Here is a 22,276-nt window from a genome sequence, read left to right as displayed (position 1 = left end):
CAGATCTGCACACAGTTTAAACTTCACCATTATTTCTGAAAATTTCCTCTTAATACTTCACACCTGAGGACAGGCGACTGACAACTCAAGAGCCAAAGCAACGTTATGTGGGCAGGGGTCGAGGGGTGGGCTGCTGGGTGAGCTCGCACATCTGTGTCTGCTCGCTTTCCTTTGCATTGTAGGTGAATTTATGGCCACTCCTTTGCTGAGCTGTCAGACCAAGACAAACTGAATTGGTGTGAATCTAGGAACCACCATTCCTTTGTGAAATGGTCTCTTCCATACCCCAAAATTGATTCTTTGCTCAAGGACTGAGTTAACTCATTGTTCACACTGTTTTGAGGATCCGTGGCTGCCCTTTGTTTCTGAGGGAGGTCTGATTCTCAGGTGGTAGTGTGTCTGAACCTGTGGTGCTGGCAGCACCTGCCCTGGAACCCACTCCTACCCCCAGGAGAAGCAGCGTCCCCTGCCCCAGACAGATCCCTCTTGCCCTTTTCCAGTGCAGACGCTACCCCAGATGCAAACATTTGTCAGCTTTAGATCCCATCTTTCAGTGTGACCTTCGTGTCATCGGAAACCAACTATGGTGTTTTTTTTTTTAATCCTGTTTTGTCTCTCAGCTTCACATCTGTTGGAAGATTTCTCCACATTTTTAGTTCATCACTATTTGCTGTTTTAATTCCACTGAGTACATCACTATTGGTTTTCCCATCACGTGTTTAATGTTTGAAAATTGCTATTTATTTGAAAGGAGGGAGAGATAGCAAAGAGCCAGAGAGAGAGAGATAGAGAGAGAGAAAGAGAGAAAGAAACATGTCCACCTGCTGTTTGCTCCCTAAATGCCCAGTGAGGCCAGAGCCGGGAGTCGGGATCACAGTCCAGGCCTGCCATGTGGTCGGCAGGTGCCATTTTTCTGTTTGGATCCATAGCCTAAAGCTGCTTCCTGGAATTGTGTTTTTATTTCCCTTACTAGACAGATGATGAAGATTTTTATAAAACTGTTTCAAGCCAGTTGTTGTTTTGCATTACTTGTAACCCACACAAGGTCCAAATAGTCCCAGTGCTATAAACCTGTGCATCCTAGCAACTCCAGTGATGCAGTAGTTACTTGTTTGGCTTTTAGCTTGCATTTCTGGGAAGGCTAGTGATATTGAAGTCTAGATTAGATTGTTGCCGCATTGTGTGCCTTCTTTTGTTGACTGGCATTTAGTTTTGAAAAACAAAAGCCAAACAAAACACTGAGATATTTCACAGCCAACCTAGTGCTTCACTCATAGACAGTACGTGAAATTCATAAAGCTTGCTGGTATTTTTCAGAGCAAACTATATGTTGAGCTGTTACCTATGTGTTTCAATTCGAAGTCTGAAGACTAAATATGCTAATTAAATGTGTATTTATGTAACACTTCTTTCCCATTATCTCCATTTTTCCTTAAACTGTAAATTTATTTGTTTCTCTTAGTTGTGATTTGTAACAAAAGGTTAGGGACCTGCTGAAGGAACGGAACTGTTGTAAATATGAAAGGCAGGTGAAGAAGGACAAAACAGTGTCAATAAAGCTAAATTTCAGGTGTTCAGAGTCTATTTCTTATCTTCTGCTGGCAAAAGATTATCCATCCATAATAATTTTCGGGTAAAAATTTTGATATTTTGAAAGAGACTATTCATTTTGCTAAGGATATATATATGTATATATATACTTATACATATATATTTATATGTTCTCTAAAAAGAAGACAATTAAATGCAAAATTAGTTGTAAAAATAGTTTAGAACAACATTGCTAGATAATAATTGTTTGCTTCTCCTTTTGTTAATTTGCTTTAGTTTGAATTCCTCTTTCACAACTTTCCATGGTTCCACTTTGGTCCTTGACTCTCTGAGACGTGAATGGCAAACAGAGGGGTCCACAGGTGTCAGGTGCGTGGGCTGGTGGCTCCGCAGGGCCCTGCATCTTGAGACTGGAGATCAAAGACCTGAAGACCGTGCCTGGGACAGACGTCATGGCTCTGCATCTTGGATGGGTCACAGCCACTTCACAGCCCCACGCCCGTGTGCTCCCATAGCACCTCTGTATGTTCACCAAAGCTGCTTCACTGGCTGTTTTGGTTCCACGTTTAAGTCCTGGCCGGTGGGCTGCTGTGCCTCTCACCCAGATGCGGTAAAACAGCTTAACTGGGGCCGGCCTTGTGGCACAGTGGCACCCCTTATTGGAGTACCCGTTCAAGTCCCAGCACCCTGCTCCTCATCCAGCTCCCCTCCAATGGCCTAGGAAAGCAGTGGAAGTGGCCCACAGACTTGGGTCCCTGCTATCGCATGGGAGACCAGGATGGAGTTCCTGGCTCCTGGCTTCTGCTGTGGGCACTGGGGAGTGAACCAGCAAAATGAATTCTCTCTCTCTTCCTCTCTCTCTCTCTCTCTCTCTCTCTCCCTTTCTTTTGATGCTCTACTTTTCCAATAAATAAAGAAGTAAATCTTTTTGAAAAGCATTTTTATCAAAAAAACAAGATAGCGTAAAATAGTTTTCATTCTTCTCCACCCCCCCACCCCGTATTTCTACAGCTTGCTGATTGTTTCACCTTCATTTTCCATTTTTATTGATTAAGATTTCATCAGAGGCAGGTTCAGAGGTAAATCTCATTTTTGAAAAGTGGGGAGGTTATTGGGATGAAATCACTGTTCCTGTCCACACAGGTTTGAGCGCAGGGTCTGACCTGGGAAAGTTGCCTGTAGCCAGTGCCAGCTGGGGCGGTGGGACTGAACCCCCCACTAGCTCTTGAGGACAAAAGGAGTTGTCACGTGGGGTGAGTGAGACAGGCTTGTGGGGATCGGAGGGTGAGTGACAGCACTCATCCCGGCGTCAGCCGCGTGTCTGCTGCCTTTACTGAAGCTGTGGGTTCCCTGGTGGGCGCTGACCGGCTCTCGAATCAGCTGTCAAAAATGAGCAGGAACAGAACACTGGGACGAGGTTGGCCGACTCTGCACAGGACAGCCAGAGTCCATCACGGGGCCTGGGCCAGCGCTCTGGGCCACTCAGGACAGAGGGATCTGACGTCAGGGCTCAGGAAAGCAGAGTTTTTGATACTATTCTTGACTTTAAAAATGTATTTGAAAGCCAGAATTACAGAGGGAGAAAGAGGCAGAGACACAGAGATCTTCCATTCTCTGGATGGAGCTAGAGCTGCCAGAACTCAAACCCATGCTCACATGTTGCCACGTTGCAGTGACAGCTTAACCTGCCGTGCCACCACGCAGGCCCCAACAAACACTGACTTTGAATCTTGCTTTGTGCAACCAATGCAGACCCAGGCTGTGTCTCCCCTCCCCCAGACACTCTGCACTACCCCAGGGACTGGCCTTTCTGCCTGCCTCACTCTCGGTGGCCGCGTGTGCCCTGCTCTGTCCCCCGGGGCTCGGCTCCCCTTGATGCTGCCTGACATCACCAGCTCCAGTCAGGGAGCAGCGCAAGCATCTTCCAGGTCTCCTTGCTGCTCCCCACATCTGCCCCCGGGCCTGCACCCGCAGCCAGTCTGCAGCAGTCTGTTCTGCTGCGGGACACAGCGTCATGGCCATCTGGCTGTCTGTGTGGAAGAAGTAACGGGCTGACCAACAACCTGCTCACTACACAGCACAGCTGCCCAGGCTCTGGGACCCACAGGAACCTTCACTTTCAAATGCCTCCACTACAGTAAGAAAATGCTTTGTGCACCATTGCTTGGGGTGATGGCGTGTGTAGCCAGGAAGAATCAGGCTCTGCCATGAGTAAGAGATGGGGTAAACAGGACTCAATCATAGAAGCACGTGCGGCTTTTAACTCACTCGCAGGGGCCAGAGCCAGGTTTGGTGGCCGCAGCAGCTGCTGGGGTGTTGGCAGTGCTCACAGCCCCTCGGGTCTGATTCTTGCAAAAAGATTGCAGGGACCTGCACCACCATGAAATCCAACAGGAAATAGGCAAGACGGGTGTGTGTCTGCAGTCCCCCAGCCAGCTGTCCTAAGTGCCCAGAGTTCAGCTGTTTGACCGCAGTCTACTGGCTCCGAGTGAGGAGAGCAGTGTGCCAGTGCAGGTGCTGCTCAGTGGAAGGACAAGCGGAGACCGGTGTGTGTGTGTGTGTGTGTGTGTGTGTGTGTGTGTTGGGGGAGCTGGGGTAGATGCTCCCATGTCCCCACGGCACTGGGGCCTCCCTCAGCTCTGCAGAGCCACCTGTAGGGAGTCCCAGGCAGCGAGCGCGTGTGCAGTCTGACATGCATGAGCCAGTGCGCTCTGCGATGCTCCACTGTGCTCTGACACCTCCAGCCCCTCACCTGCCTCAACCTCCCTGGTACCCTGCACTCTCTGCCTCGTACACATTGGCTTAGACCCATATTTAGAGAATATGGAAATAATAACAGTTATAGAAATCCTTGTATTATCAGAACAACAATGTTAACATTGCTTCTGAATATTTACTGTCAGGCTGTGTTCTCTCACTCCCTCCCTCCTTCTCTTTCTCTCTCCACACCCCCATCTCTCAATGCTCGGTTTTTAAATTTTTCAATGAGAAAGTTAAAAAATTATTATCAGATAATAAAAGATATAGATGTGAAATCAGATGTAGTATTGCTAGGATTTTCATTAACAATTCTTTTCCAAGTAAACATTTTCCAGACAGGCTTGAGTTGGTGCTTTTTTTATATCTTGTGCTTGCCTTTTTCAGTCAAAAATGTAATGTAGGAAATGATGGGATATAATAATGATGACCTTATTAATGTGTAGGTCTAACAAGATTAGTGGATAAATAACCTCCAGTTCATAAAAGCTTAAAGAGGTATTTTGTATCCTTTATCCGTTTAATGAAAGGTCTGGTAGAAGATGAAAATTCTGTTTGAGTCCAATTCAGCCGAAGTTAGTGAGTCGTGGTGTATTTTAAGACACTCCCTGAATACAAGGTGCACAGTGGATCTGAGGGCAGCACAGTTGGTGAGTAACGTCCCAGGGAGAGCAGGTGCAGCTGTGGGCTCAGCTAGAAATTGGACTTCAGGCAGGGAAGAAGCAGTAGAGCCTCGTACGCTGGCCAGCTAGGAAGAGTCTGATGCCCTCATTGAAACAAACATTAAGTTCCAAGGAGTTTCATCGACACCATCAGTTTGAATGTTTGTACTCAACTGGTTGGGCTGATTGGCTCGAGAACTTAGGGAGCCTAAGTTACTTTTGTGAATGAAGACCTTTTGCAGGTGTGGCGAGACATCCTTGTCACACCCGCAAACACATGTGTTGCATCACCCACGGTTGTTTGGAAGAAGGGTGGCATGTCTGGGAAGGTGACGCATTGTGCGGCTGTCACTCTCTGCCCCTTCCTCTGTGCCACAGTCTGTGCTTGCTGAGGGAGAAGGGGCTGAAGCTCTGTGTCTCTGAGAACAACAGCCTGAGGGTAAGTCCTGCATCAAGCTGACTCCTGCTTCTTCTGCACTAGAAAACTCACCGTAGAAAGCCAGGGGCAGACTCTCAGAAGTTGCAATGGAAATTTCCTAGAACACAGACTCAGAAACTTTATTGAAAAACTTGAATCCCAAAAACAGATGGAGCACGTATCCCCTGAAGCCCCTGAGCTCCTCGAAGAGACTGAGAGGGAGGGTGGTCACGTCTCTTCTCCAACATCGGGTCTCAGAAACAGCATCTGGAGACAGAAAGAGGCCAGACTTGATCTCAGGAGGAGCTGGCCTGGGTGGGGGAGGCTGCAGCAGGTGGGACTGTGACCTCAGGAGGAGCTGGCCTAGGCGGGGGAGCCTGAAGCAGGTGGGACCTTGACCTCAGAAGGAGCTGGCCAAGGAGGGGGAGGCTGAGGCAGGTGGGACCTTGACCTCAGGAGGATCTGGCCCAGGGAGGGGAAGATTCAACAGGTGGGACCCTGACCTCAGGAGGAACTGGCCTAGGTCGTGGCGGCTGCAGCACGTGGGACCTTGACCTCAGGAGGAGCTGGCCTAGGCAGGGAAGGCTGCAGCAGGTGGGACCTTGACCTCAGGAGGAGCTGGCCTAGAAGGGGGAGGCTACATTAGTTGGGACCTTGACCTCAGGAGGAGTTGGCCTAAGTAAGGGAGGATGCAGCAGGTGGGATCTTGACTGCAGTAAGGGGCTGGCCTAGGTCTTGGAGCCTGAAGCAAGTGGGACCTTGACCTCATGAGGAGATGGCCTAGGCATGGGAGGCTGCAGTAGATGGGACCTTGAACTCAGGAGGAGCTGGACTGGGTGGGGGAGGCTGCAGCAGATGGGACATACACCTCAGGAGTTGCTAGCCTGGGTGGGTGAGGCTGCAGCAGGTGGGACCTTGACATCTGGTGGAGCTGGCCTAGATGGGGGAGGCTGAAGAAGGTGGGACCTTGACCTCAGGAGGAGCTGGCCTGGGTGTGGAAGGCTGCAGCAGGTGGGACCCTGAATTAGGAGGAACTGTCCAAGGAAGGGAGGCTGCATCAGGTGGGACCTTGACCTCAGGAGGAGCTGACCTAGGTAAAGGAAGCTGCAGCAGGTTGGACCTTGACCTCATGAGGAGCTGGCCTAGGCAGGGGAGGCTGCAGAAGGTGGGACCTTGACCTCAAGAGGAGCTGTCCTAGGCGGGGGAGGCTGCAGCAGGTGGGACCTTGACCTCAGGTGGAGCTGGCCTAGGTAGGGGAGGCTGCAGCAGGTGGGACCTTGATCTCAGGAGGAGCTGGCCTAGGTAAGGGAGTCTGCAGCAGGTGGGACCTTGACCTCAGGAGGAGCTTGCCGAAGTAAGGGAGGCAGCAGTAGTTGTGAACTGGACCTCAGGAGGAGCTGGCTTAGGTGGGGGAGGCTGCAGCATGTGGGACCTTGACCTCATGAGGAGCTGTCCTAGGCGGCGGAGGCTGCAGCATGTGGGACCTTGACCTCAGGAGGAGCTAGGCTAGCTCGGGTAGGCAGCAGCAGGTGGGACCTTGACCTCAGGAGGAGCTGGCCTAGGCAGGGAAGGCTGCAGCAGGTGGGACCTTGACCTCAGGAGGAGTTGGCCTAAGTAAGGGAGGATGCAGCAGGTGGGATCTTGACTGCAGTAAGGGGCTGGCCTAGGTCTTGGAGCCTGAAGCAAGTGGGACCTTGACCTCATGAGGAGATGACCTAGGCATGGGAGGCTGCAGTAGGTGGGACCTTGAACTCAGGAGGAGCTGGACTGGGTGGGGGAAGCTGCAGCAGATGGGACATACACCTCAGGAGTTGCTAGCCTGGGTGGGTGAGGCTGCAGCAGGTGGGACCTTGACATCTGGTGGAACAGCCCTAGGCATGTGAGGCTGCAGCAGGTGGGACCTTGACCTCAGGAGGAGCTGGCCTAGATGGGGGAGGCTGAAGAAGGTGGGACCTTGACCTCAGGAGGAGCTGGCCTGGGTGTGGAAGGCTGCAGCAGGTGGGACCCTGAATTAGGAGGAACTGTCCAAGGAAGGGAGGCTGCAGCAGGTGGGACCTTGATCTCAGGAGTAACTGTCCAAGGAAGGGAGGCTGCATCAGGTGGGACCTTGACCTCAGGAGTAGCTGGCATAGGCAGGGGAGGCTGCAGCAGGTGGGACCTTGACCTCATGAGGAGCTGGCCTAGCAGGGGAGGCTGCAGAAGGTGGGACCTTGACCTCAAGAGGAGCTGTCCTAGGCAGGGGAGGCTGCAGCAGGTGGGACCTTGACCTCAGGTGGAGCTGGCCTAGGTAGGGGAGGCTGCAGCAGGTGGGACCTTGATCTCAGGAGGAGCTGGCCTAGGTAAGGGAGTCTGCAGCAGTTGGGACCTTGACCTCAGGAGGAGCTTGCCGATGTAAGGGAGGCAGCAGTAGTTGTGAACTGGACCTCAGGAGGAGCTGGCTTAGGTGGGGGAGGCTGCAGCATGTGGGACCTTGACCTCATGAGGAGCTGTCCTAGGCGGCGGAGGCTGCAGCTTGTGGGACCTTGACCTCAGGAGGAGCTAGGCTAGCTCGGGTAGGCAGCAGCAGGTGGGACCTTGATCTCAGGAGGAGCTGGCCTAGGCAGGTAAGGCTGCAGCAGGTGGGACCTTGAACTAAGGTGGAGCTGGCCTAGGCATGGGAGGCTGCAGCAGGTGGGACCTTGACCTCAGGAGGAGCTGGCCTAGGCGGGAGAGGCTGCAGCAGGTGGGACCTTAACTTCAGGAGCAGTTGGCCTAGGCAGGGCAGGCTGCAGCAGGTGGGACCTTGACCTCAGGAGGAGCTGGCCTAGGCAGGGGAAGCTGCATCAGTTGGGAACTTGACCTCAGGAAGAGCTGGCCTAGGCAGGGAAGGCTGCAGCAGTTGGGACTTTGACCTCAGGAGGAGCTGGCCTAGTTAAGGGAGGCTGAAGAGGTTGGGACCTGGACCTCAGAAAGGGGCTGGCCTAGATATGGGAGGCAGCGGATGTGGGACCTTGACCTCAGGAGGAGCTGGCCATGGGCGGGGAGCCTGCAACAGTTGGGACCTTGACCTCAGCAGGAGCTGGCCTAGGCGGGGGAGGCTGCAGCAGGTGGGACCTTGACCTCACGTGGAGCTGGCATGCGTGTGGGACGCTGCAGTAGGTGGGACCTTGACCTCAGGAGGAGCTGGCCTAGGCGTGGGAGGCTGCAGCAGGTGGGACCTTAACCTCAGGAGCAGCTGGCCTAGGCAGGGCAGGCTGCAGCAGGTGGGACCTTGACCTCAGGAGGAGCTGGCCTAGGTAAGGGAGGCTGCAGCAGGTGGGACCTTGACGTCAGGAGGAGCTGGCCTATGCATGGGAGGCTGCAGCACTTGGAACCCTGACCCCTGGAGGAGCTGGCCGAGGTGGGGGAGGCTGTATTCGGTGGGATCGTGACCTCAGGAGTGACTGGCCTAGGTCAGGACGGCTGTAGTAGGTGGGACCCTGACCTCAGGAGGAGCTGGCCTAGGCAAGGGAGGTTGCAGCAGGTGGGACCTTGACCTCAGGAGGAGCTGGCCTATGCAGGGGAGGCTGCAGTAGGTGGGACCTTGACCTCAGGAGGAGCTGGCCTATGCAAGGCAGGCTGCAGCATTTGGGAACCTGTCCTCAGGAGGAACTGGCCTAGGTGGGGGAGGCTGCAGCAGGTGGGACCTGGACCTCAGTAAGGGGCTGGCCTAGGCGGGGGAGGCTGCAGCAGCTGGGACCTTGACCTCAGGAGGAGCTGGCCTAGACTGGGGAGGCTGATGCAGGTGAGACCTTGACCTCAGGAGGAGCCGGCCTATGCAGGGGAGGCTGAAGCAGGTGGGATATTGACTGCAGTAAAGGGCTGGCCTAAGTCTAGGAGATTGCAGCAAGTGGGACCTTGACCACAGGATGAGTTGGCCTAGACTGGGGAGGCTGATGCAGGTGGGACCTTGACCTCAGGAGGAGCTGGCCTAGGTGGGGGGGCTGCAGAAGGTTGGACCTTGACCTTAGGAGGAACTGGCCTTGGTGGGGGAGGCTGCAGCAGGTGGGACATATACCTCAGGAGAAGCTGGCCTGGGTGAGTCAGGCTGTAGCTGGTGGGACCCTGACCTCAGGTGGAGCAGGCCTAGGCATGGGAGGCTGCAGCAGGTGTTACCTTGACCCTAGGAGGAGCTGGCATAGGCAGGGGAGGCTGCAGCAGGTGGGACCTTGACATCAGGAGGAGCTGGCCTAGGCAGGGGGAGGCTGTAGCAGGTGGGATCTTCAAGTCAGGAGGAGCTGGCCTAGGCGTGGAAGGCTGCAGCAGGTGGGACCTTGACCTCAGGAGGAGCTGGGCTAGGCGGGGGAGGCTGCAGCAGGTGGGACCTTGATCTCAGGAGGAGCTGGCCTAGGCAGGGGAGGCTGCAGCAGGTGGGAACTGGACCACAGAAAGGGGCTGGCCTAGATATGGGTGGGAGCGGTAGGTGGTACCTTGACTTCAGGAGGAGCAGGCTTAGGCAGGGCTGGCTGCAGCAGGTGGGACCTTGACCTCAGGAGGAGTGCCCCGCGTGGGTGAGGCTGCAGCAGGTGGGACCTTGACCACAGGAGGACCTTTCCTGTGTGGGGGACGCTGCAGTAGGTGGGACCTTGACCTCAGGAGGAACTGGCCTAGGCGTGGGGGCTGCAGCAGGTGGGACCTTAACCACAGGACGAGCTGGCCTAGGCAGGGGAGGCTGCAGCAGGTGGGACCTTTACCTCAGGAAGAGCTGGCTGAGGCGGGGGAGGCTGAAGCAGGTGGGACCTTGACCTCAGTAGGAGCTGGGCTATGTCGGGGAGGCTGTAGCAGGCGGGACCTTCACTCGGTAAGGGGCTCACCTAGGGATGGGAGGCTGCTACACGTGGGACCTTGACCTCAGGAAGAGCTGGCCTAGGTAAGGGATGCTGCAGCATGTGGGACCTTGACCACAGGAGGAGCTGGCCTATGATGGGAGGTTGCAGCATGTGGCACCCTGAGATCTGGAGGAGATGGCCTAGGGGTGGGAGCCTGCAGCAGGTGGGACCTTGACCTCAGGAGTGCTGGCCTTGGTCAGGGAGGCTGCAGCAGGTGGGACCCTGAGCTCATGAGGAGCTGGCCTAGGCAAGGGAGGTTGAATCAGGTGGGACCTTGACCTCATGAGGAGCTGGCCTCAGCAGGGGAGGCTGCAGTAGGAGGGACCTTAACCTCAGGAGGAGCTAGCCTGGGTGGGGATGGCTGCAGCAGGTGGAACCTTGACATCAGGAGGAGCTGGCCTAGGCAGGGGAGGCTTCAGCAGGTGGCACCTGGACCTCAGAATGGGGCTAGCCTAGATATGGGAGGCAGCGGTAAGTGGGACCTTGACCACAGGAGGAGCTGGCTTAGGCAGGGGAGGCTGCAGCAGGTGTGACCTTGAATTCAGGAGGAGCTGGCCTAGGCATGGGAGGCTGCAACAGTTGGGACCGTGACCACAGGAGGAACTGGCCTGAGTGGGGGAGGCTGAAGCAGTTGGGACCTGACCTCAGGAGGACCTGGCCTAGGCGGGGGAGTCTACAGCAGGTGGGACATACACCTCAGGAGAAGCTGGCCTGGGTGGGTGAGGCTGCAGCAGGTGGGACCCTGACCTCAGGTGGACCAGGCCTAGGCATGGGAGGCTGCAGCAGTGGGACCTTGACCGCAGGAGGAGCTGGCCTAGGTGTGGAAGGATGCAGCGGGTGGGACCTTGACATCAGGAGGAGCTGGCTTAGGAGGGGGAGGATGCAGCAGGTGGGACCTTGACCTCTGGGGGAGCTGGCTTAGGCAAGGGAAGCTGCAGTAGGTGGGAAATGACTTCAGGAGGAACTGACTTAGGTTGGGGAGGCTGCAGCACTTGGGACCTTCACTAAGTAAGGGGCTGACCTAAGCATAGGATGCTGCAGCAGGTGGGACCTTGACCTCAGGGGGAGCTGGCTTAGGCAAGGGAATCTGCAGTAGGTGGGAGTTTGACTTCAGGAGGAACTGACTTAGGTCGGGGAGGCTGCAGCACTTGGGACCTTCACTAAGTAAGGGGCTGACCTAAGCATAGGAGGCTGCAGCAGGTGGGACCTTGACCTCAGGAGGAGCTGGCCTAGGCATGGGAGCCTGCAGCAGGTGGGACCCTGACCACAGGAGTAACTGGCCTAGGTCAGGGAGGCGGCAGCAGGTGGGACCTTGATCTCAGGAGGAGCTAGGCTAGCTCGGGGAGGCAGCAGCAGGTGGGACCTTGACCTCAGGAGGAGCTGGCCTAGGCAGGGGAGCCTGCAGCAGGTGGGACCTTGAACTCAGGAGGTGCTGGCCTAGGCGTGGGAGGCTGCAGCAGGTGGGACTTTCACCTCAGGAGGAGCTGGGCAAGGCGGGGGAGGCTACAGCAGGTGGTACCTTGACCTCAAAAGAAGCTTGCCTAGACAGGGAGGCTGCAGCAGTTGGGACCTGGACCTCAGAAAGGGGCTGGCCTAGATATGGGAGGCAGCGGAGGTGGGACCTTGAACTCAGGAGGAGCTGGCCTAGGGCGGGGAGCCTGCAACAGGTGGGACCTTGACCTCAGGAGGAGCTGCCCTGCGTGTGGGACGCTTTAGCAGGTCGGACCGTGACATCAGGAGGAGCTGGCCTAGGAGGGGCAGGCTGCATCAGGTGGGACCTTGACCTCAGGAAGTGCTGGCCTAGGCAGGGGAGGCTGCAGCAGGTGGGAGTTTGACCTCAGGAGGAGCTGGCCTAGGTAAGGGAGGCTACAGCACGTGGGACCTTGACCTCAGGAGGAGCTGGCCTATGCATGGGAGGCTGCAGCAGGTGGAACCCTGACCTCTGGAGGAGCTGGCCTTGGCGTGGGAGGCTGCAGCAGGTGGGACCGTGACCTCAGGAGTAACTGGCCTATGATGGGAGGCTGCAGCAGGTGGGACCTTGACCTCATGAGTTGCTGGCCTTGGCGTGGGAGGCTGCAGCAGGTGGGACCTTGACCTAAGGAGGAGCTGGGCTAGGCGGGGGAGGCTGCAGCAGTTGGGTCCTTGACTTCAGGAGGAGCTGGCCTAGGCAGGGGAGGCTGCAGCAGGTGGGAACTGGACCACAGAAAGGGCCGGCCTAGATATGGGTGGGAGCGGTAGGTGGGACCTTGACATCATGACGAGCAGGCTTAGCGGGGGAGGCTGCAGCAGGTGGGACCTGGACCTCAGGAAAAGCTGGCCTAGGAAGGGGAGGCTGAAGCAGGTGGGACCTTGACCACAAGAGGAGCTTTCCTGCGTGGGGGACGCTGCAGCAGGTGGGACCTTGACCTCAGGAGGAGCTGGCCTGCGTGGGTGAGGCTGCAGCAGGTGGGATCTTGACCTCAAAGGAGCTGGCCTAGGCAGGGGAGGCTGAAGCAGGTGGGACTTTGACCTCAGGAGGAGATGGCCCACGTGGGTGAGGCTGCAGCAGGTGGGACCTTAACCACAGGAGGAGCTGGACTAGGCATGGGAGGCTGCAGCAGGTGGGACCTTTACCTCAGGAAGAGCTGGCCGAGGCAGGGGAGGCTGAAGCAGGTGGGACCTTGACCTCACCAGGAGCTGGGCTAGGTCAGGGAGGCTGCAGCAGGCGGGACCTTGACCTCAGGAGGAGCTGGCCTAGGCAGGGGAGGCTGCAGCTGGTGGGACCTTGACCTCAGGAGGTGCTGGCCTAGGCGTGGGAGGCTGCAGCAGGTGGGACCTTGACCTCAGGAAGAGCTGGCCGAGGCGTGGGAGGCTGCAGCAGGTGGGACCTTGACCTCAGCAGGAGCTGGGCTAGGTCGGGGAGGCTGCAGCAGGCGGGACCTTCACTCAGTAAGGGGCTCTCCTAGGGATGGGAGGCTGCTGCAGGTGGGACCTTGACCTCAGGAGGAGCTGGCCAAGGGTGGGGAGCCTGCAACAGGTGGGACCTTGACCTCAGGAGAAGCTGGCCTAGGTAAAGGAGGCTGCAGCAGGTGGGACCTTGACCTCAGGAGGAGCTGGCCTAGGAAGGGGAGGCTGCAGCAGGTGGGACCTTAACCTCAGGAGGAGCTGGCCTAGGCAGGTAAGGCTGCAGCAGGTGGGACCTTGAACTAAGGTGGAGCTGGCCTAGGCAGGGGAGGCTGCATCAGGTGGGAACTTGACCTCAGGAAGAGCTGGCCTAGGCAGGGGCGGCTGCAGCAGGTGGGACTTTGACCTCAGGAGGAGCTGGCGTAGGTAAGGGAGGCTACAGCAGGTGGGACCTTGACCTCAGGAGGAGCTGGCCTATGCATGGGAGGCTGCAGCAGGTGGAACCCTGACCTCTGGAGGAGCTGGCCTAGGCAGGGGAGGCTGCAGCAGGTGGGATATACACCTCAGGAGAAGCTGGCCTGGGTGGGTGAGGCTGCAGCAGGTGGGACGCTGACCTCAGGTGGAGCAAGCCTAGGCATGGGAGGCTGCAGCAGTGGGACCTTGACCTCAGGAGGAGCTGGCCTAGGCGGGGGAGGATGCATCAGGTGGGACCTTGACCTCAGGGGGAGCTGGCTTAGGCAAGGGAATCTGCAGTAGGTGGGAGTTTGACTTCAGGAGGATCTGACTTAGGTCGGGGAGGCTGTAGCACTTGGGACCTTCACTAAGTAAGGGGCTGACCTAAGTATAGGATGCTGCAGCAGGTGGGACCTTGACCTCAGGAGGAGCTGGCCTAGGCATGGGAGCCTGCAGGAGGTGGGACCCTGACCACAGGAGTAACTGGCCTAGGTCAGGGAGGGGGCAGCAGGTGGGAACTTGACCTCAGGAGGAGCTAGGCTAGCTCGGGGAGGCAGCAGCAGGTGGGACCTTGACCTCAGGAGGAGCTGGCCTAGGCAAGGGAGGTTGCAGCAGGTGGGACCTGGACCTCAGGAGGAGCTGGCCTAGGTCAGGGAGGCGGTAGCAGGTGGGACCTTGACCTCAGGAGGAGCTGGCCTGCGTGTGGGACGCTGCGTAGGTGGGACCTTGACCTCAGGAGGAGCTGGCCTAGGTGGGGGAGGCTGCAGCAGGTGGGACCTTAACCTCAGGAGGAGCTGGCCTAGGCAGGGGAGGCTGCATCAGGTGGGACCTTTCCTCAGGAAGAGCTGGCCTAGGCAGGGGAGGCTGCATCAGGTGGGATTTTGACCTCAGGAGGAGCTGGCCTAGGTAAGGGAGGCTACACCAGGTGGGACCTTGACCTCAGGAGGAGCTGGCCTATCCATGGGAGGCTGCAGCAGGTGGGACCTTGACCTCATGTGTTGCTGGCCTTGGCGTGGGAGGCTGCAGCAGGTGGGACCTTGACCTAAGGAAGAGCTGGGCTAGGCGGGGGAGGCTGTAGCAGGTGGGTCCTTGACCTCAGGAGGAGCTGGCCTAGGCAGGGGAGGCTGAAACAGGTGGGACCTTGACCTCAGGAGGAGCTGGCCTGCGTGGGTGAGGCTGCAGCTGGTGGGATCTTGACCTCAAAGGAGCTGGCCTAGGCAGGGGAGGCTGAAGCAGGTGGGACCGTGACCTCAGGAGGAGCTTTCCTGCGTGGGGGAGGCTGCAGCAGGTGGGACCTTGACCTCAGGAGGAGCTGGCCCACATGGGTGAGGCTGCAGCAGGTGCGACCTTAACCACAGGAGGAGCTGGACTAGGCAGGGGAGGCTGCAGCAGGTGGGACCTTGACCTCAGGAAGAGCTGGCCGAGGCAGGGGAGGCTGCATCAGGTGGGAACTGACCTCAGCAGGAGCTGGGCTAGGTCGGGGAGGCTGCAGCAGGCGGGACCTTCACTCAGTAAGGGGCTCTCCTAGGGATGGGAGGCTGCTGCAGGTGGGACCTTGACCTCAGGAAGAGCTGGCCTAAGCACGGGAGGCTGCAGCAGTTGGGACTTTGACCTCAGGAGGAGCTGGCCTAGGTAAGGGAGGCTGCAGCTGGTGGGACCTTGACTCAGGAGGAGCTGGCCTATGAAGGGAGGCTGCAGCAGGTGGGACCCTGACATCTGGAGGAGCTGGCCTAGGGGTGGGAGCCTGCAGCAGGTGGGACCTTGACCTCAGGAGTAGCTGGCCTTGGTCAGGGAGGCTGCAGCAGGTGGGACCCTGACCTCAGGAGGAGCTGGCCTAGGCAAGGGAATCTGCAGTAGGTCAGACCTTAAAATCAGGAGGAACTGACTTAGGTTGGGGAGGCTGCAGCACTTGGGACCTTCACTAAGTAAGGGGCTGACCTAAGCATAGGAGGCTGCAGCAGCTGGGACCTTGACCTCAGGAGGTGCTGGCCTAGGCATGGGAGCCTGCAGCAGGTGGGACCCTGACCACAGGAGTAACTGGCCTAGGTCAGGGAGGCGGCAGCAGGTGGGACCTTGACCTCAGGAGGAGCTGGGGTAGGCGGGAGAGGCTGCAGCAGGTGGCACATTGACCTCAAAAGGAGCTGGCCTAGACAGGGGAGGCTGCAGCAGTTGGGACCTGGACTTCACAAAGGGGCTGGCCTAGATATGGGAGGCAGCGGAGGTGGGACCTTGACCTCAGGAGGAGCTGGCCTATGGCTGGGAGCCTGCAACAGGTGGGACTCCGACCTCATGAGGAGCTGGCCTATGATGGGAGGCTGCAGTAGGTGGGACCTTGACCTCATGAGGAGCTGGCCTAAGCAGGGGAGTCTGCAGTAGGTGGGACCTTGACCTCAGGAGTAGCTGGCATAGGAGGGGAGGCTACAGCAGGTGGGACCCTGACCTCATGAGGAGCTGGCCCATGAAAGGGAGGTTGCAGCAGGTGGGACCTTGACCTCAGGAGGAGCTGGCCTAGGCAGGGGAGGCTGCAGCAGGTGGGACCTTGACCTCAGGAGGAACTGGCCTGGGCGGGGGAGGCTGCAGCTGGTGGGACCTTGACCTCAGGAGGAACTGGCCTGGGGGGGAGGCTGCAGCATTTGGGACCTTGACCTCAGGAGGAGCTGGCCTATGTAATGAGGCTGCAGCAGGTGTTACCTTGACCTCAGGAGGAGCTGGGCTGCGTTGGGGACGCTGCAGCAGGAGGGACCTTGACCTCAGGAGGAGCTGGCCTAGGCGGGGGAGGCTTCAACAGGTGGGCCCTTAATCTCAGGAGAAGCTGGTCTAGGCAGGGGAGGCTGCAGCAGGTGGGACCTTTACCTCACGTGGAGCTGATCTTGGCGGGGGAGGCTGCAGCAGTTGGGACCTTCACTCAGTAAGGAGCTCACCTAGGCATGGGAGGCTGCAGCAGGTGGGACCTTGACCTCAGGAAGAGCTGGCCTAGGCATGGGAGGCTGCAGCAGGTGGGACCTTGACCTCAAGAGGAGCTTGCCTAGGCGGGGGAGGCTGCATCAGGTGGGACCTTGACCTCAGGTGGAGCTGGCCTAGGCAGGGGAGGCTACAGCAGTTGGGACTTTGACCTCAGGAGGAGCTGGCCTAGGTAAGGGAGGCTACAGCAGTTGGGACCTTGACCTCAGGACGAGCTGGCCTAGGCAGGGGAGGCTGCAGCTGGTGGGACCCTGACCTCAGGAGGAGCTGGCCTAGGCAAGGGAGGTTGTAGCAAGTGGGACCTTGACCTCATGAGGAGCTGGCCTAAGCAGGGGTGGCTGCAGCAGGTGGGACCCTGACCTCAGGAGGAGCTGGCATAGAAGGGGAGGCTGCAGCCGGTGGGACCCTTACCTCAGGAGGAGCTGGCCTAGGCAGGGGAGGCTGAAGCAGGTGGGACCTTGACCTCAGGAGGAGCTGGCCTAGGCAGGGGAGCCTGCAGCAGGTGGGACCTTGAACTCAGGAGGTGCTGGCCTAGGCGTGGGAGGCTGCAGCAGGTGGGACTTTCACCTCAGGAGGAGCTGGGCAAGGCGGGGGAGGCTACAGCAGGTGGTACCTTGACCTCAAAAGAAGCTTGCCTAGACAGGGAGGCTGCAGCAGTTGGGACCTGGACCTCAGAAAGGGGCTGGCCTAGATATGGGAGGCAGCGGAGGTGGGACCTTGAACTCAGGAGGAGCTGGCCTAGGGCGGGGAGCCTGCAACAGGTGGGACCTTGACCTCAGGAGGAGCTGCCCTGCGTGTGGGACGCTTTAGCAGGTCGGACCGTGACATCAGGAGGAGCTGGCCTAGGAGGGGCAGGCTGCATCAGGTGGGACCTTGACCTCAGGAAGTGCTGGCCTAGGCAGGGGAGGCTGCAGCAGGTGGGAGTTTGACCTCAGGAGGAGCTGGCCTAGGTAAGGGAGGCTACAGCAGGTGGGACCTTGACCTCAGGAGGAGCTGGCCTATGCATGGGAGGCTGCAGCAGGTGGAACCCTGACCTCTGGAGGAGCTGGCCTTGGCGTGGGAGGCTGCAGCAGGTGGGACCGTGACCTCAGGAGTAACTGGCCTATGATGGGAGGCTGCAGCAGGTGGGACCTTGACCTCATGAGTTGCTGGCCTTGGCGTGGGAGGCTGCAGCAGGTGGGACCTTGACCTAAGGAGGAGCTGGGCTAGGCGGGGGAGGCTGCAGCAGTTGGGTCCTTGACTTCAGGAGGAGCTGGCCTAGGCAGGGGAGGCTGCAGCAGGTGGGAACTGGACCACAGAAAGGGCCGGCCTAGATATGGGTGGGAGCGGTAGGTGGGACCTTGACATCATGACGAGCAGGCTTAGCGGGGGAGGCTGCAGCAGGTGGGACCTGGACCTCAGGAAAAGCTGGCCTAGGAAGGGGAGGCTGAAGCAGGTGGGACCTTGACCACAAGAGGAGCTTTCCTGCGTGGGGGACGCTGCAGCAGGTGGGACCTTGACCTCAGGAGGAGCTGGCCTGCGTGGGTGAGGCTGCAGCAGGTGGGATCTTGACCTCAAAGGAGCTGGCCTAGGCAGGGGAGGCTGAAGCAGGTGGGACTTTGACCTCAGGAGGAGATGGCCCACGTGGGTGAGGCTGCAGCAGGTGGGACCTTAACCACAGGAGGAGCTGGACTAGGCATGGGAGGCTGCAGCAGGTGGGACCTTTACCTCAGGAAGAGCTGGCCGAGGCAGGGGAGGCTGAAGCAGGTGGGACCTTGACCTCACCAGGAGCTGGGCTAGGTCAGGGAGGCTGCAGCAGGCGGGACCTTGACCTCAGGAGGAGCTGGCCTAGGCAGGGGAGGCTGCAGCTGGTGGGACCTTGACCTCAGGAGGTGCTGGCCTAGGCGTGGGAGGCTGCAGCAGGTGGGACCTTGACCTCAGGAAGAGCTGGCCGAGGCGTGGGAGGCTGCAGCAGGTGGGACCTTGACCTCAGCAGGAGCTGGGCTAGGTCGGGGAGGCTGCAGCAGGCGGGACCTTCACTCAGTAAGGGGCTCTCCTAGGGATGGGAGGCTGCTGCAGGTGGGACCTTGACCTCAGGAGGAGCTGGCCAAGGGTGGGGAGCCTGCAACAGGTGGGACCTTGACCTCAGGAGAAGCTGGCCTAGGTAAAGGAGGCTGCAGCAGGTGGGACCTTGACCTCAGGAGGAGCTGGCCTAGGAAGGGGAGGCTGCAGCAGGTGGGACCTTAACCTCAGGAGGAGCTGGCCTAGGCAGGTAAGGCTGCAGCAGGTGGGACCTTGAACTAAGGTGGAGCTGGCCTAGGCAGGGGAGGCTGCATCAGGTGGGAACTTGACCTCAGGAAGAGCTGGCCTAGGCAGGGGCGGCTGCAGCAGGTGGGACTTTGACCTCAGGAGGAGCTGGCGTAGGTAAGGGAGGCTGCAGCAGGTGGGACCTTGACCTCAGGAGGAGCTGGCCTATGCATGGGAGGCTGCAGCAGGTGGAACCCTGACCTCTGGAGGAGCTGGCCTAGGCAGGGGAGGCTGCAGCAGGTGGGATATACACCTCAGGAGAAGCTGGCCTGGGTGGGTGAGGCTGCAGCAGGTGGGACGCTGACCTCAGGTGGAGCAAGCCTAGGCATGGGAGGCTGCAGCAGTGGGACCTTGACCTCAGGAGGAGCTGGCCTAGGCGGGGGAGGATGCATCAGGTGGGACCTTGACCTCAGGGGGAGCTGGCTTAGGCAAGGGAATCTGCAGTAGGTGGGAGTTTGACTTCAGGAGGATCTGACTTAGGTCGGGGAGGCTGCAGCACTTGGGACCTTCACTAAGTAAGGGGCTGACCTAAGTATAGGATGCTGCAGAAGGTGGGACCTTGACCTCAGGAGGAGCTGGCCTAGGCATGGGAGCCTGCAGCAGGTGGGACCCTGACCAAAGGAGTAACTGGCCTAGGTCAGGGAGGGGGCAGCAGGTGGGGACTTGACCTCAGGAGGAGCTAGGCTAGCTCGGGGAGGCAGCAGCAGGTGGGACCTTGACCTCAGGAGGAGCTGGCCTAGGCAAGGGAGGTTGCAGCAGGTGGGACCTGGACCTCAGGAGGAGCTGGCCTAGGTCAGGGAGGCGGTAGCAGGTGGGACCTTGACCTCAGGAGGAGCTGGCCTGCGTGTGGGACGCTGCGTAGGTGGGACCTTGACCTCAGGAGGAGCTGGCCTTGGTGGGGGAGGCTGCAGCAGGTGGGACCTTAACCTCAGGAGGAGCTGGCCTAGGCAGGGGAGCCTGCATCAGGTGGGACCTTTCCTCAGGAAGAGCTGGCCTAGGCAGGGGAAGCTGCATCAGGTGGGACCTTGACCTCAGGAGGAGCTGGCCTATCCATGGGAGGCTGCAGCAGGTGGGACCTTGACCTCATGTGTTGCTGGCCTTGGCGTGGGAGGCTGCAGCAGGTGGGACCTTGACCTAAGGAAGAGCTGGGCTAGGCGGGGGAGGCTGTAGCAGGTGGGTCCTTGACCTCAGGAGGAGCTGGCCTAGGCAGGGGAGGCTGAAGCAGGTGGGACCTTGACCTCAGGAGGAGCTGGCCTGCGTGGGTGAGGCTGCAGCTGGTGGGATCTTGACCTCAAAGGAGCTGGCCTAGGCAGGGGAGGCTGAAGCAGGTGGGACCGTGACCTCAGGAGGAGCTTTCCTGCGTGGGGGAGGCTGCAGCAGGTGGGACCTTGACCTCAGGAGGAGCTGGCCCACATGGGTGAGGCTGCAGCAGGTGCGACCTTAACCACAGGAGGAGCTGGACTAGGCAGGGGAGGCTGCAGCAGGTGGGACCTTGACCTCAGGAAGAGCTGGCCGAGGCAGGGGAGGCTGAAGCAGGTGGGAACTGACCTCAGCAGGAGCTGGGCTAGGTCGGGGAGGCTGCAGCAGGCGGGACCTTCACTCAGTAAGGGGCTCTCCTAGGGATGGGAGGCTGCTGCAGGTGGGACCTTGACCTCAGGAAGAGCTGGCCTAAGCACGGGAGGCTGCAGCAGTTGGGACTTTGACCTCAGGAGGAGCTGGCCTAGGTAAGGGAGGCTGCAGCTGGTGGGACCTTGACCTCAGGAGGAGCTGGCCTATGAAGGGAGGCTGCAGCAGGTGGGACCCTGACATCTGGAGGAGCTGGCCTAGGGGTGGGAGCCTGCAGCAGGTGGGACCTTGACCTCAGGAGTAGCTGGCCTTGGTCAGGGAGGCTGCAGCAGGTGGGACCCTGACCTCAGGAGGAGCTGGCCTAGGCAAGGGAATCTGCAGTAGGTCAGACCTTAAAATCAGGAGGAACTGACTTAGGTTGGGGAGGCTGCAGCACTTGGGACCTTCACTAAGTAAGGGGCTGACCTAAGCATAGGAGGCTGCAGCAGCTGGGACCTTGACCTCAGGAGGTGCTGGCCTAGGCATGGGAGCCTGCAGCAGGTGGGACCCTGACCACAGGAGTAACTGGCCTAGGTCAGGGAGGCGGCAGCAGGTGGGACCTTGACCTCAGGAGGAGCTGGGGTAGGCGGGAGAGGCTGCAGCAGGTGGCACATTGACCTCAAAAGGAGCTGGCCTAGACAGGGGAGGCTGCAGCAGTTGGGACCTGGACTTCACAAAGGGGCTGGCCTAGATATGGGAGGCAGCGGAGGTGGGACCTTGACCTCAGGAGGAGCTGGCCTATGGCTGGGAGCCTGCAACAGGTGGGACTCCGACCTCATGAGGAGCTGGCCTATGATGGGAGGCTGCAGTAGGTGGGACCTTGACCTCATGAGGAGCTGGCCTAAGCAGGGGAGTCTGCAGTAGGTGGGACCTTGACCTCAGGAGTAGCTGGCATAGGAGGGGAGGCTACAGCAGGTGGGACCCTGACCTCATGAGGAGCTGGCCCATGAAAGGGAGGTTGCAGCAGGTGGGACCTTGACCTCAGGAGGAGCTGGCCTAGGCAGGGGAGGCTGCAGCAGGTGGGACCTTGACCTCAGGAGGAACTGGCCTGGGCGGGGGAGGCTGCAGCTGGTGGGACCTTGACCTCAGGAGGAACTGGCCTGGGGGGGAGGCTGCAGCATTTGGGACCTTGACCTCAGGAGGAGCTGGCCTATGTAATGAGGCTGCAGCAGGTGTTACCTTGACCTCAGGAGGAGCTGGGCTGCGTTGGGGACGCTGCAGCAGGAGGGACCTTGACCTCAGGAGGAGCTGGCCTAGGCGGGGGAGGCTTCAACAGGTGGGCCCTTAATCTCAGGAGAAGCTGGTCTAGGCAGGGGAGGCTGCAGCAGGTGGGACCTTTACCTCACGTGGAGCTGATCTTGGCGGGGGAGGCTGCAGCAGTTGGGACCTTCACTCAGTAAGGAGCTCACCTAGGCATGGGAGGCTGCAGCAGGTGGGACCTTGACCTCAGGAAGAGCTGGCCTAGGCATGGGAGGCTGCAGCAGGTGGGACCTTGACCTCAAGAGGAGCTTGCCTAGGCGGGGGAGGCTGCATCAGGTGGGACCTTGACCTCAGGTGGAGCTGGCCTAGGCAGGGGAGGCTACAGCAGTTGGGACTTTGACCTCAGGAGGAGCTGGCCTAGGTAAGGGAGGCTACAGCAGTTGGGACCTTGACCTCAGGACGAGCTGGCCTAGGCAGGGGAGGCTGCAGCTGGTGGGACCCTGACCTCAGGAGGAGCTGGCCTAGGCAAGGGAGGTTGTAGCAAGTGGGACCTTGACCTCATGAGGAGCTGGCCTAAGCAGGGGTGGCTGCAGCAGGTGGGACCCTGACCTCAGGAGGAGCTGGCATAGAAGGGGAGGCTGCAGCCGGTGGGA

This window comes from Oryctolagus cuniculus, chromosome 6, assembly GCF_964237555.1.
Source record: "Oryctolagus cuniculus chromosome 6, mOryCun1.1, whole genome shotgun sequence".
In the NCBI taxonomy this organism is placed as follows: domain Eukaryota; kingdom Metazoa; phylum Chordata; class Mammalia; order Lagomorpha; family Leporidae; genus Oryctolagus; species Oryctolagus cuniculus.
This window is presented reverse-complemented; position numbering follows the sequence as displayed.